A 14,112-nucleotide genomic window follows, 5' to 3' on the forward strand; every position below is an offset into this window, starting at 1 on the left:
AAAGGCTTCCCATTTATTAGGCCTCCAGTGACCTTTATGTTTTCAAATTAAGTCTCCTTGTAGCTCTTTCCAAGCTTGTGATGACATTCAGCTTAAATAAAGCAAAACAGTTTGCAAAATACCAGTTTCCATCTCACAAGCTTCTGTGCCCTCCATCGTGACAAGTTAACTGATGGGGTAGTTTCAGTCCACATAACAGTGAATATTTAGGTGGACAATCTGAGGTACTTACGGCCTGCAGATTACAGATGACCAAAGAAAGACATTTTGAGATGAAATAAAATGTATGTTTTGTTTCAGACCCTAAATGTAGCTCCCTTTAAATGACAAAAAAAAATAAAGGCTGCAGAAGCTAAGCTATTTAGAAAGGACAGTTTCAAAGCTTGTAGCTATTAACTGCATGTTTTTTTTTTTTTTTTTTTTACAAGGTAGGGAGTCATCTATGGCATGGATGGTAAAACTACTTTCTTCCCTCCCACTCACATATATGCTATAGTTCTATAATATGTGCAGCACTTGCTAATGAAGTAATACATAACCTCCTAGTAGATTTTCTCCTTAGTCATTCCAGGGGATGCATCCAACTTAGAATAACAAGATGGAATGGTTTAGTCCAAAACATATTCTCCTTTATCTAGTTTTATCAGGCATAAAGTGACAGAATTTTGGTAGGCTGCAGGGGTGACCTGCACAGAGGCCACAAACTGCCCAGGGCTGCTCACAGCTTCTTCTGAACAGCTCTGAAACTGATGTAAACATCCCACCACATGCCAAAACTTCAGCCAGTCACAGGAGCCCATGTAGTGCCATTGCTCAAATATATTTAAGCAAGTGCAGCAGCTGCCAGCAGCAACAGAAACAAGGAGGCAGGTAATTGGAAATGGAGAAGATACATGGAAGATGGCATTGTTTATGTGGCTGGAGAGGCACTCTTGAAAGACGGCCAGAGGAGATGCGCCTCTGAAGGGACTGGGGCCCTTAAATGGATGGTCCACATGGAAATAGAGAAATCTATAGACTCCTATGAAGAGATTGCTCCCATGGGTGACCCATTGGAGTGAAGATGCCCCAGGGGACTGCAGTCCATGGCTGACCCTCACTGAAGGAAAGACACCTCCAGAGGGACAGTAGGCTGTGACAGACCTACACTGGAGCAGAGACATCACTACAAGTGATGCTAGGAAGAATGTTACAAGCGCTTGTTATCTAATGTAAATCACAGAGCAAGGCACTAGGTGCTGACTAGGTGGGTTTCACTGCTGGCAGGGAGTCAAGATACACCTCAGCTAAGCACCTGGAATTGAAAGACTGGAAACACTCTTGGCTCCCACGGTTTAGACATAGCCTGTGAGAATATGAACACTTGCAGAAGATAATCAAACCAGACTAGAGGCAAGTGCAATCACCATAATTTTAAATCAAAGTCTATAAGATCCCAGCCATAAATAAAACTCTAGATGAATAAAACCGAGAAATATTGAAATAAACATCCTGCAGTACCAGTTCTCACACAGGTACATATATACAGGGCATGCTATGACAGATTTTAATTAAAACAAATTTCACCTTGTATTTCTACTACTCCGACAACAAAGATATCACAACTTAAACCAGGAATGTTTCACCTAGAAAAGTTTCACCTAGAAAATCAACTCCTGTGACAACATTCCTTCCTGTCCTCTGATCCCTTGTGTGTTTGAAACAAAACCGAGCTACTATGAAACTTTTCACCCTTCTGCTTTGACTATATATGCTCTCATCAGGTATGTCTACTGATATGCATGACAGCTTTGCCATATTATTACAGAAGCTGAAAATATGAATTGATCTGGTATAGCTGCCTGTTCAGACCTTTAGGACAACATGGATTCTTGAAAAGTCATGGAATCCTCTGACAGTAGGTATGAAATGCAGATCATACATCAGTCTGTCCTCTCTGTGTGTACTTCCTGCAAGAGGCACATTTGGCAAACACTCCAGTTCACATTTTAATTAGTACACATCTGCACAGGAAGAAGCTTTATTTTTCTTTTTGTAATATCATGGTGCATTTTAAGCACTGAGACAGTGTTTTTCATGGGGAGAACTTAAACTTAAAAGATCCACCAATTAGTTTGTCTTTGTGCTCCAAGTGTGAAACGTCCCACTGCTCTCAGCATGACATTCAGATGGGATTCAGACTTGGGTTCGCTTACTAGATGCATGCACTTCCCCAGGACATCCAGCACAACTGGGTATCAGAGAAATGTCACCAAGTACCAGGGAGAAATAAAATCTGATGRCATTGTACCCTCTCTCTCTCTCCTTTGAGAAGACATTTTCAGGGAGGCAGAAAGGAGGTGCAAGAACTGAAAGCCACCATGGAATCTGTTGTCTGTACCCTGTTGTCTTCCTATATTCCTCCAAAATTCACACACCTGCACACAGGACCCCAGCAAAAGCAGATAGAAGAGGGGGGAAAACACATTCCTAGAACATTGCAGTGAGACCAGCYATCAGTCCACAGCCAACTCTAATTGTGACATCCAATTTGTACAAAACGGATTCACTTCTAGCACCGCTCTCAGATAACCAGAGAAGCSGGTTGCAAGTGGTCAGTCTTTCCAGCTGGTTGCAAGTGGTACAGCTGCAGGTTGCTCACATGGGGAGCTCTACTGAATAGCTAAATTGCTACAGTTTGTCCCAGTAACTTGCTTTTTTGCTCATGTATTTGAAAATAAGAGATAAGGCCTGGAAAAATACAGCAAAAAAACAAAACATCAAGGCTTTCTCTTAAAAGCAATTTTCCATTTTCAACAACCCACGTAGGGTGAGACTGAACGTGGGCTTGACAAAAAGGTGTAAAAAGGAGTTATAAAGCTCAAAAGTGATACTTGTGATGCATTTTCTTACGTGTCTTGTGCTTGACTACAGCCATTCAGCCATCACCTCAGCAYTCATTTGTCAAACCTACGTAACAAGCCAAAATCATAAATACAAATAGCACCACCCTCCCGAGAAGCGTTATGGGTGGATGCCCTTTCCCTCAGGCAACATATAAATGCCCTACTCCCAAAACAGGTGTTTAGGCTACCCATTGTTTCTAATCATTTGCCTTTATTACATACCTCTTTTCATTGGAAAGTTATAGAACAACCCTTTTTGTACACATTTTAGACAAAACATCTCATGACAGAGCTAGCCGAAAGCAGCCATCTTTCAGTATAACAATGTAATAGTGTCTTTTCATCTCACACAGCTTCTGCTATAGAATAGTTGAGAATTCATAACCCCTCTGTAGAAGAGTTTAGTCCTTTCAATTCCACATGCCACTGCTACTTAGCAGTAGATAGCAGTAAATTTTTCAGTGTCAGAGCTTGCAAAGTAACTCATAGATACAGTTGTCCAGTAGATATGATACATTCATTTCTTCTTTACATTCTTCTCCAGAATTCTTAACAATAATCTATCATTGTTTTAAGCAAGTTGAATGACAGAAACAAACAGGCCTGTTTTTATGTATGCACACAAACAAACACCAGCTGAGATGGAAATTTCTAAGAAATAGTAAATGTCMTCCATGACAACAGGCAGGAAGTCAGATGTATAGTAACCAATAGCACTTGAAATAGTGCACTCCTCTGAAGTAATTTTAAAAATCCAGCACCTATCAGATACAGTGAATCACTGAATATTTGATTTCAACAGAAGTTCAATTAAAATCCAACTTAGGAGATGATACCACAGGCCATCTTTTGTAGAAACGACATGATCCCATCCTTAACATCTGTCCCCTCTCTATTAGAAAGGATGGTTTCATAACAACTAACACCTGTGCAGCTCCCTCATGGAAAACCCAGAACAAGTTTGTGCAGAGGACACAARTTCACATTTATGCAAAATTAGTACCAGTGCACATAAATACACTACATACAATACACTAGCTTCTACTCTACTATCCCATTCAGTTACCGACTACAAGATAGAAGTTGATTCTAAAATTAGAACCCAAAGAACAGTACATCTGCGCCAACATAAAATCCAAAGAGAAAAGGTTACTCTTAAAAAGTCTGCTGAGCACATCTGAGCCGGAAAAGTAAGTCTACACCAGCTCAGCAGTTTGCCACACGTGACCGTAACAGTTTTGGTCCAAGATAAACATCCTAAAACTGATCTTATCAGCTCAGCAGTTGACAGTCCAGTGCATTTCACCAAGGACTATTTTAAGATTTCAATCAGCAAGCAGTGTCTGGGACTGAGACACCAAAGAGCTGGCAATTTAAGAAGTAAACCCCCAAGGAAAATTTTCAGCCTTCTTTAGCCAAACAATCACTCTTTTCCTTTCAGCTGTAAAAAGAATTAGTCTAGTCTGAGGCCCAAGATATAGAAGATAGTCTTTCATCAGTGAAAACATTTTGTACGTGCTGCTTTCAAGGCTGCTATCTCCTGTCTGTGCAGGCATAGAAACAGAATCTGTGTACTTCTCAGAAATAGAAGTTTCTGTGCTTTCTAATCAGTCTCAGCAGTTCCTGCTGACCCTATCAGATTTTAAACTAATGAACTTCATAGAAGTGACTGTTCCACACACCCAAGCTGGCTTCTGAGTTTTAAATCTGTGACATTTCTAAAGAAAACATTTAAGGGCATTAAAAAAAAAGGATACTTTCAAGATCATTTAAGCATTAGGTTTGTGCTCTCTCTCTGTCCTTGCTTGTCTTGCTTTCTCTCTTCTATGGAAAGAAACTTGCAGTGCTCACTTGGCCACTTGCAGCAGAGACATCTCTGCTTCAGCCAAGCTCCTGGGCTCTCTCTCACCAATGGAGGAGAATAAATCTTTTGAGCAGCAGTTTTTTTCCAAAGTGGATCTCTATCCTCAGGCTAACGAACTGTGGTCCCAAAAGCACTTCTGTCATGTGATTAGCTCAGTTACAGAGCTCTGTCAAATAGAAAAAAAGTGAGATGAGCCCAACCACATGGGTCAATTCCAACTGTTGCCAGATTGGAATAAGAGGGGRAAAAAATAACTAGCCAACATGCCATTCAAGACACTAAAAGATAACCAAATCAGAAACAAGATTAGTCAGACCATATATTGGTTTGACCATATATATAAATCACAATGACAGATAGGTGAAATCAAAAGTCTATTTTGCCRTTTTTAAACAACAGGTACCTGAAAGTTACAATACACAGCTCATCGCGAAAAACTTTGGAAACTTTCTATCTCTTTAAAACAGTAGTTATTGCTGTAAACTACCAACCTTTAACATTGAAAAYACAAGAGCTTTCAGAGATCTCACTTAAAAGATGTCTACATAAAGTTTTATTATAAAATTACTCTCCTCTATAATTGAACCATTTTTATGTACTTGTCTCAAAAGTGGCAGCTTCTCGAGTGCTCTGCAAGTTTAGAATACTACATATTCCAAAAGGATTTTTTTCCCCTGGGGAAATTATGTGGAGGAGTAATTTCCTGTGACTGTTCTTCCTTGTTCTATAGAATCTACTATTAAATATTTTTCTTAAAATTCACTGATAAATCCTATATTTAGGCCCACGGACATGCTTAATTTTAAGCATGCCAGTTGTGCTGCTGACTTTGAGGACTACATGCAAAGTTAAGTATCCTCATAAATATTTTCAGGACCTGAAACATCACTTAGCACATTTCCATGAAAATATATCCTAGTTTGAGCAAAGTATTTTTCAGAAGCTTGGACTATTCAGCACCTATCAGACAGTACAAAACTCTGCTCTCACTAATGTCAGTGGAACACTCACTGTCAAATGGAAGAGTCCCCTGAATTAGCACCTCTGAATATCCAGTTCTTCCCATGAATATGGACTACAAAAAACAGGTTTCATAGGAAGAAAAACATGAAGTGGACACCTTAGCTAAAAGAAAAAGAAATAGCCATAGTGRGATAATTTAACAGTAATTACTTATTTTCACAATTCTTTGCATGCAGCTGGGATACACCATTCTCTCTACTTCCCTTCATTTTCAACCACTTTTGCCTATTTAGTTTTTGATTATATTCCAGCTCTATTCCCTCTCTTAATGCACAGGCAATTAAGGTTTGGTTTTTTTTCTTTCCCCTCCAGCAACACAATGTTTTTCTGACTTCTTTCCATCAGCTGGTGGGGCAGAAAACTGAAGATCCAGATGCAGGTACAAAATATTAATTTGGGTTGTTAAGGCTTAAATCAAAATGGGTCTGTATTAGCAACAGAAAGTTTGATATTCCTATCCCGCCCAAAACGGCAACGCTTATTKTATTACACTGTTCACGTTGGCAAGAAGTTATTAAAAACAGGAAATAGAGAAGATTCAGAAATATATTTAGAAGAAACAGAAATTCCCACACTTTAATCAAAGAGAGGATGAGAAGACTGACATACTTAGAGTAACTGAAAAAAATAATTTGCTTGGAGGTTGATATGACCTAAACATTGGCTTCAATGACTCAATGCACTGAGCTCTCTCCTGTAACATATATCCAAAAGTTCACATTGTTCCTTTGTGTTCTGCTCCATTGATTCTATTTCTTTGTTGCCMTGATGGGAACTTGCTTTAAAAAGCCTTGTTTAGCCTTTAGCTTAGAAAGCTTCTGCTCGCTACAACAGATGCTTTCCTGAGCCAACGAGGTAAATTCCCATCACGTTTTTCAGCTGATAGCATTGTATTTCAGCTTCATTAAATGAAGTTTAAGTAGCACAAGAAAAGCCATTCCTGGGCTATTTCATGCTCCATATAACCTTCTGCACGCTGTTCTTCACCAGTAGTGAGGGCGAAGGTGAGTGAAGAGGGAAACTGCTCTCATGAAAAGTATCGGGGAAGTCTACGAAAGCCACATGCAGCAGTGCTAACAAGCTTGCTTAAAGTCTCAGGACCAAATAAATACCATGAATAAAGTAGACAGGGACTTAATTCTGAAAATCTGTGCATCTGTGCAGTGCAGGGGGGAGGAGGGAAGACAACTGTACTGGGGGAGCTAAGTAGAACAGGTCTAGGGAATACAAAAATATTCAGAGAAAAACAAAATTAATGATGTTTCAAGAGCAAGAGAATATGAAACAGGTTGTGAGTCTTAACRTTGTTGCCCACACTGCTTTAATTTATCTTCTGATATGGAATACTATATCTCTAGCAATATAATAACAACTTATTTCAGGATAAGTTTGAGCTATATAAATACAAGAAATGTTAAAACAGTAAGCATATACCATGTCTGGTTCAAAATAGAGAACACAAATATATTTTAAAAACGTTTCTCTCTCTCTCTCTCTATTACATATAGATATGTAATACTCAGCACAGTTATCAACTAGATTTTAATTGTTCACTTTAAACTCTTCCATGACCAAGGCAGAAAACAGCATCCAGTAACTGCCCAACACAAAATATCTTGTCTGCTTGGACAATACATTCCTCTCAAAGATGGATGTTCATACTATTGAATAAGTACTGCCTGGCTAAGTGTTTCTGTGGTCATATGAGGTGCTAAAAATCACATAAAATAGAGTAAAAGAATCATTACTTTCACTCTGCAAAATGTGATCACATTTAAATAAACAGTAGTGTCCAGAAAAGGTTGTGTGAAATGTAATTTTTAAAAATGTCTTACTCTGAAGAAAGGACAGGTTCAGAATCTTATTTCGTTTACAGATGTAGATTTCTTTTACTTTCTGTTGCTTTCATTATATCTAAATGACTTCATGACATACAGTGGCTATACCTAGAGATTAATGTACAACACTTCTAATTGTCACAATATTTTATTGCCTTTGTAATCTCACTACTGACAGTTGCTACTCAAGTGGAACCCTACTATTGATTAAAAAACAGTAAACTGAATTATGCATTTAGCAAAATACATTAATATTAGGCATGCCTTTTGAATAGAATTAAGTCTTAGTTCAGAAGAAAACTTAGGCTAACTATTTTCAATACACATGAAATATTCCTAGTGATCAATATTTAAGATAGGTCCCAAGATGATGAAAATGTTTGGTGGGCTTCACCCCCAACGAAGTGTTCAAGTTTACGCTGAGAAACTGTTTACCTTCATGACTAGATACAGTCACCTGAGCAGCATTAATTCCTGAAGTTCTTAGAACTGTGTTAATGGAAATTCATGTTAAATTCCATTTTCCCAACCGCCTCCTTTTCATTCATTCCCTAACTTTGGGCTCCTAACAAGAGGACAAGTTCAGGACTGAATCCTCTCTAAATAAGGACAGAAAAAAAGTGAGAGAGGAAGACACAGAAGGAATGACATTGGACCTGTCATTTCTATAATTACAGTTTATTTTTCTATTGAAAACAGGAGGTCAACTACAATTTACGATTTTCTACTGATATTAAATCAGTAGAAAGAAYCAGGATTCTTAGACTTTTTTTCCATGCAAAACTCTCTATTATAAAACCTTAGGGAACATACTGCTAAGGTTTTGTGCGATCCCTATTAAATAGTTACTTTAAAAACACTGAAGATCATGGGCTAGCTGAAATTCTAGGAATATTTCTGRGAATTTCTACAACTGCTCCTACCTGATCTCAGCTAGAAGAATATATTAACAACACTTCTGTTGGTAGACAAACCGCCAGCATTCATCACCCAAAGCCAACTAGATGTTCTCTTCCTCTAAGGAAGTCATGCATTCAATTATCTTGAGACACACACGTATTGAGTCATCRTAACTTCCTATTTCCTAAACCATGGAGAACAGCAGGTGAAGACTGCCAAAGAGCACCACACAAGGAGTGCTATCTMCTTTTCCTCTCCTGTTACAGAGGAACTTAGGTAATTAGGCTTAAGTTTAACAAGCAACTGAAATTCAATGAAATGAACTACAACTCATATCTCTTTCTTCCCATATCCCTTACTTCCTTTACCTTTACCCTGGGCTCTATCTTCACTGCCATCTTCTCATTGCTCAATGAGTCTTCCTTCCCCCTCCTTGGTCTATCGAAGATTTCTTTATGTTAATGGCTTGAAATCTAGGGTCAAATCCTTCAAGTAAAGAGCTAGGACATATAACCTCTTCAATCCGCACTGGGCCTATTTATCCTACTTAGAGTAATTCTGCAGCAAAAGTCCTCAGTAYCTAGAATTAATTTATAAAAGAAAAAATCACTAATCCATTCAGAATTSTAACCATAGTGAAAGGTTATTCATTCATCACCAACACGAAATTCCCATTGTGAAATGTCTTCTCATCTTAAAATGAGTTAATCTGAAACTGAGAAGAAAGTGCATGACCAGGTTTGTCAGTGGGCTGCTCATGATGAAAGGCAGCTAAAAATGAACTTGGTCTTATGTGACTTCAATAACCTAGAAGGTTTTCTCAAATCATATTTCCATGTGAACACTTTTCTGTTATTTAGAAAAAAATTGATCCCACATTCAAACACTAGCAAACCTCAGGAACAGGGGATTCTGAAATTATAGTTYAGATGCTGATTCTTAACTTCTCATTTTGATTTCCTCATAAACGAGACAGATTTATCTGTGTTAAGGTCAGAAATTAGCATGACTTCCCGTCTAATATGGAACAAAGTTTCTGGCAATAATTCCTATACAAACTTATAATTCCCTGTTAACATGAAGACTAGATATTTTTCTTAAGTCTTCAAGTGGTAAGTTTTCCCTGGAATTTAGTTAAACCTTACCTTTAGGAATAGCTCAGTTTGATTAAATCTATAATTTCACCCCCCCCATCCCCATCTTTAACCGGATGCATTACAGCCCTCAAACAAATTAAAAGCTCCAATACTTGAGAGTTCCCTCTAACAGGTTTAGCATTGTAAGTCTTGCAAAACTCAAAAATTATACTAGTCTACTAGTCTAATATATTTGAAGACACAGAAAAAGAAAACAGCAAATTTTAAAGCTTAAAATATTCCTTGGAAGTCTGAATTTGAGAGAAATGGAATTGATTATATTTTCCTTCTAAAATGTATCTCATTTTTCCAGTTGTATCCTAGCAAGCTGCTGCAAAATAAGCATGCTTCTCCTGGAGGTCAGGAAAACATAAGGTTGAATTCCTCCAAATACACTGCTTCTGATTGCTTGTTACAGTGGATTAGGGGAAGGCTATAATCAGCAATTAGAGGTTTGACTATAGAGATCTTTTAGCTCAGCTTAAAATACATTCTTCAGCACTTAATCCCCCCAAACCCATCCACCTGCTCACTACATGAGTGTGTCATACATCATGGTGGCTACATCCAGCTTTCTAGGTGACAAAGCAACCTTTTGTACGAGAATCAATTTCAGATCTGATAGGTCTGCTTTAGATCTAGAGAAATCTTATACTGTATGTGCGGTGGAGACAGTGCACATAAACTTAGAGCCTGCTCAGTGCCCTTGGTTTCTACATAAGTAGGCAAGACATTTTGAATACAGACAATACTATCCCAGAGAGAAATCAAGGTGTAAATCATTACCTTCATTTTGAATATTAATAGAATATCTTTAACTAGTCTTAATTTTTATATATAGTCATCATTAACTAGTTATAACTCATATATTAACTCATATATACATTTACATAAAAAAATCATCTCAGAAATTCACCAAAACTATTTCAGAACTATTTTGCTTGTAAGGTCATATATTACTAGTGCTAGAATTTTATAACAAATTTGGATAAGAAAAAGTTGGAGCCAGAAAGGAAAAGAAATATCAGTAACACTGGAAAGAGCAATGTGAATCAAACAGAAGTAAAATGAGTAATTTAAGAAAATATCTCATAGGGATAAGGGAGAAAGCATAGCCACATATGTTTGACAGGATTCTGAATTTTAAACTCTGTTCAACACATTTTTGACATTTTTCTGGCATCTCATATGCTTTGACCTAACAGAAAAGTGGGCAAGCTGTTTCCATCTCTTGCCCTCAAAAGAACCTGCCCTGGGCAGCTTCCTGGTGGTCTCTTTAATTAGATCTGGTTTAGATATTCTACCTGATTTTACTTCATGTGTAGCTCAGAAAATAGCCTAAYTTCAGCCTCAAATTTTGTAGGTTTGATCTCTTCTTCTGCCCTTTTCTTTTTCAAGGAGCCAGATAACTTTATATAACATTATAACCYTTAGCCACAATTCCGGTTCCAGAGGGAACTCTCGTTACATTTTCTTGCACATCACCCTCACCAAGATCCCACAGAATGTGCACATTTTTCAGCATTCTTTTAGAGAAAGAACTAAAAAGAATATCTTGCAGAAGTTGAAACACAAACTCTAGCCACCTTTTTCAAAAGGAAGTAACGGTCACTAGCATGTGACATACGAAATCAGGCAGGTCATCTGGCTCCATGATTTCAAGCACAAGGATGTAACACATGACTTGTGTCTTCTAGACACTGAAGAAGAGATTATATACACTCATGTTCTTACCTTTTTTGCATACTATTTTAGATATCTGTTACTGATCACTATCAGAGAGCAGGTCAAGGAAGACAATTACTGCCCTCTATTCAAAACTGTAAGACTCCGTCAGGAGTGCTGTGTCCACCTCAGGGCTCCCAAGTACAGGAGAAATAAGGACACAGTCCAAGCCCAACAAAAGGTCATAAAGAAGATCCGGGAATTGGAGCACCTGACATCCAAGCAGAGGCTTAGAGAACTGGGATTGTTCGATTGCTCAGTTGGAGAACAGAAGGCTTGGGGGAATTTTACCAATTTTGTATTAAGATCTGAAGGGGGAAAGGAGAGGAAGAGTAAAGAAGATGAAGCCAGACTTCAGAGGTGCCAAGAGACAATGCATACTATTTGATACACAATATTGTTATTTACACATAACACTATGATAAGCATGGTCACACACTTGAAAAGCGTGCCCAGAGGTTTATAATTTGTTATAGTGAACTCTGCTTTGAGGTTCAGCTATGCAATTTAAAGACAGCTCCCAACCTGTGATTCTGTGCCACTAGTCTATTCATCAACTTCTCTGCAAAGGCCACTCAAGAGGTTGAACATCCTTCAGGTTTCAATACCAATTTATAAATACATTTTACTTCAGGCATGTGCGCGCACAGGCACATACACATGACCTATTCCAACAATTCCTTCTCTCAGCAAGACCTCTGTGAAGCTCAGTTAATGCCTGTATCCATATAACTCTTTGAGCAACTCAGAAGTGTCAAAGTGCAAATAACTTTTATTGTCTGATTAATTTTAATCAAAGATGAGTGGATGACTGAAGGCTCATAACACTACCATACACTAGTCACATAACTGCACGAAGCAAYAATATGTTCTGTAGAAGCAGTAAATGGAAAAAGGACCCCAGAGCGTTATTATAATAAACATGCCTGTATCCTATAGAAAAGGTAGCAGCTCCAAGAGGAACTGTATAGACAGTAAGGTCAAGTAGAAAACACAGGTAAAGGGATGAGGAGAGAATATAGCAGGGTGGAAAAGCTGGAGCTTAACAAACACTTTTCAATTTGTTTAGATTTATGTTTCCACCTCCTATTCAATGCATTTTGTGAATATATTTTTTGTCTGTTATTCCTTGTTAGCATAGGCCCTTAATTCATAAGAAATAGTCTACTTCCCTGAAATGTTAAGTTCTACTTGCAGTAGAAATAACTGCTTCACCCCAAAAAGGGRCAAGTAGTTATCCTTCAAAATGATTGGCAATACATCGTATCAGTGACAATTAGATTAAGTGCCTGTTGTGACAATGTTTCTTCATCTTCTGGTTGAATCCACTGAAAATCCTGGATCTTCCCCAGAATTCTCACATACTACAGTGATAAAAACCAATAAAAATATGACCAGCTTGCTAGGACACATGTGATCTTGCTAGGATGATAGCAAAAAGTGTCCCTTTTCAGAGGTTCACATACACGTGAATCATCCTGAAGCCAGCAATGCAAGCAGTTCATTGATTGCCTACACAAATTACTCCCATGCCTAGCAGCCTAAAAGAACATGGCTGATGTGCACCTAGGCTCCCATTCCCAAAGCAATGACCCCTGGAGCTGCTCAAAGTCTTTCTTCTGGGTAGTTGCTGTAAGAGGCACAAACTCAAAGCATGAATGTAGATTCAAAGCTTGAAATAGCTCAGAAAGATAACCAAGAGCCCAGTGGACCATGTCTTGATCTCCTTTTTTTTTGATAAAGTAGCAGCATATTACACAAAGGCTACTGAGAGCAAGATCCCTGTCGCAGCTGAATATTCTCAGACAGCTCCTACATTTGAGAACAGTTCTTTAATTCAGTCTTTCAAAGAATAAAAAGTTGCACTGATTTTCTACAATTTGTTCTGTGTTAACACAAGCTTTAAGCAGGAGGTATTCGTATACTTAATGGATTATTCATTTATCTTGGTCCAGGCACTGACACACTTTAGCTGTCTATTCCAATATTCTCCTTCACTGATTTGCATCTGAAAGTTTTAAAGTTTCAGCCTATGGGTGCTTCTTTCATGTCACACAAGAACCCCTGCCTCAGACTTTGCATCAATTTAACAAGATTAGTCATTTCTCCTGCGACTATTCCTTTTCTCCCTATTAATTCCTGTTATATTTGAGGTGTAGAACATTGAATGTAGTGACTTCTGTATCAGTGTTCCATTACTTTTTCATTAATATCAGCACAAATTAACATCTACGCAAATTTTTCTTTATTCTTCCTTCAGTAAAAATTTTCCCTCCTTTTATTTGCCTTTAGTTCCTGTTTTCCTAGCTTGACAGATCAAGTTATGTTTAATAGCTGCAAACTCCAGTTTCACATAACAGCTTGTAGGTAGGTTTAAAATCCCTGCCTGACATTAAGTTATAAAGTAAGGAAAGAAGCTGTAATCAGTTAATAATGAAGTAGAAAATTGTTTACTAGGGACATTACTGTTTCAACCTTGGAGCACAGAACATGTTTTTCATAACAAAAAAAAATAGTTTCTAGCACCTATAAAGTTTGTTACATTTCTACAATTTAACTAAACAAAACCAGAATACAGTGTGTTCACAAACAATGAAATAACGACACATAGCTATTCCATTAAAACTGCAACAACAGTATTGAGTATTGTACCACCAGCAGAGTGTTGTAGTATTGCCGTTTGCTGTAGCACAAAAATGGACTTGGCTAAACTCTCGTCTCTTTAGTGAATTAAAGAAACC

The 14,112-nt window shown here is 37.9% G+C and overlaps 1 long non-coding RNA gene across 2 annotated transcripts in view; it reads right to left on the reverse strand.

The window, feature by feature from the left end:
- The window catches only part of LOC112943061, a 51,781-nt gene that overhangs the window by 17,480 nt on the left and 20,189 nt on the right, over positions 1-14,112 (reverse strand). The window lies entirely within an intron of this gene.

The sequence above is a fragment of the Nothoprocta perdicaria genome, unplaced genomic scaffold (assembly GCF_003342845.1).
Source record: "Nothoprocta perdicaria isolate Ctin4 unplaced genomic scaffold, notPer1 scaffold_14, whole genome shotgun sequence".
Lineage (NCBI taxonomy): Eukaryota > Metazoa > Chordata > Aves > Tinamiformes > Tinamidae > Nothoprocta > Nothoprocta perdicaria.